The following is a 1,940-nucleotide window of genomic DNA, read 5'->3' as shown; positions in this document are numbered from 1 at the left end:
AAAGTCTGACACTGTTTCCACTGTTTCCCCATCTATTTCCCATGAAGTGATGGGACCGGATGCTATGATCTTCGTTTTCTGAATGTCGAGCTTTAAGCCAACTTTTTCACTCTCCTCTTTCACTTTCATCAAGAGGCTTTTTAGTTCCTCTTCACTTTCTGCCATAAGGGTGGTGTCACCTGCATACCTGAAGTTATTGATATTTCTCCTGGCAATCTTGATTCCAGCTTGTGCTTCTTCTAGCCCAGCATTTCCCATGATGTACTCTGCATATAAGTTAAATAAGCAGGGTGACAATATACAGGCTTGACATACTCCTTTTCCTATTTGGAACCCTAAATGGGACTTTTTCTGAGGCTATTCAGAGTGATAGGAAAAGACTGAAAAAAGGTATCCCAAAGAGCAAATATGTTGGGAAAATCCACATATCTTATTGATTCTTATGAACAAAGGCCATCAATGCAAAAGTACTGGTAGACTGTTGTACATCACAGTGAGGAAATTATCCTGTTTATTTAGGTGAACTTAACGGGGCTCAATCATCTTTTCCCAACAAGTTTATATCAATAAAAGTCCAAACAGAAGAACACATAAAAATAAGAAAAAAAAAGTGCACCCTGGGACAATGCTATTGCACCATCAGTGTCTTCCAGAAGAAACTATTTTCCGTCTTTCTTAGACGTAGTGGCATTCAGAGCAAAAAATAGCATCTGTTACACAGAAGATTTGTTATGCATAGGTTTTCTCTGGAGCAAATTTCTGGAGAGAAATGCCTCTTCTATTTGTGTTTATTTGTAGAATGAACGAACGATAAACTCTCATAGGAAGGGATTCTCTGATGCAACTCGGCCAAAGTATTTCAAATCCCCCTATGTACTGGAGCTCTTATAAACCCAAAAGACATTTCTCTATTTTTTTATAAATCCATTTAATTAATTAATTTATTTATTTGGGCCATGCCACATGCAGGATCTTAGATCCCCAACCAGGGATTGAACTGGCATCCCCTGCATTGGGAGTGCAGAGCCTTAACCACTGGACCACAGGAAAGTCTCCCAAAGGGCATCTCTTGAAGCAGAGATAAGGCCAGAGAAGCAAATGTAATTTAGTCCTACCTCTTTGATATGAATTCTCACTCAGGACTTTTCTATTTGCTCACTATTCCAGGAGGATCTATGGTAAAAATGGTGGGCATATCCCAAGTCATTGTGATCAGCAACTCCAGGAATATTGGTTCTAATTCCCACAACTTCTTAAAGATCAAGAAAAGTCTTCAGGTACTTCCATTTTTTTTGAGGTTCCTGATGTATTAAGAAAGGATAAAGCTCTAAATCAGAGTTACAAAAATTGTGATGTATTTTAAATGCTTCCACTTGATAAATTGATATCTTTAAAACAAGAATATACAAAGTGGTTTATTATGCCATTTGAGGTTATCTCTGTGACTGTATTGAGGACCTTATTTGGAGGTAATATCAAAGGTCTAAGCTTTAGCTCCTTCAGAAATATAAGTCCATTCTAACTCTTCTGTGCTGGGTCCTGACCACTCCCTGGATGTTGCTAAAGTCTTCCACTGGTCAGCCAGTGGTCCTGAACTTTAAAAACTGTCTCTTCATAAAGATGGCCAAAAGGCACATGAAATGATGCTCAACATTGCTAAGTATTCAGTTCAGTTCAGTTCAGTTCAGTTCAGTCGCTCAGTTGTGTCCAACTCTTTGCAACCCCATGAATCGCAGCATGTCAGGCCTCCCTGTCCATCAACAACTCCTGGAGTTCACCCAAACTCCTGTCCATCGAGTCGGTGATGCCATCCAGCCATCTCATCCTCTGTTGTCCCCTTCTCCTCCTGCCCTCAGTCCCTCCCAGCATCAGGGTCTTTCCCAGTAAGTCAACTCTTCGCATGAGGTGGCCAAAGTACTGGAGTTTCAGCTTCAGCATCA

This window comes from Ovis canadensis, chromosome 3 (assembly GCF_042477335.2).
Source record: "Ovis canadensis isolate MfBH-ARS-UI-01 breed Bighorn chromosome 3, ARS-UI_OviCan_v2, whole genome shotgun sequence".
Taxonomy (NCBI): domain Eukaryota; kingdom Metazoa; phylum Chordata; class Mammalia; order Artiodactyla; family Bovidae; genus Ovis; species Ovis canadensis.
This window is presented reverse-complemented; position numbering follows the sequence as displayed.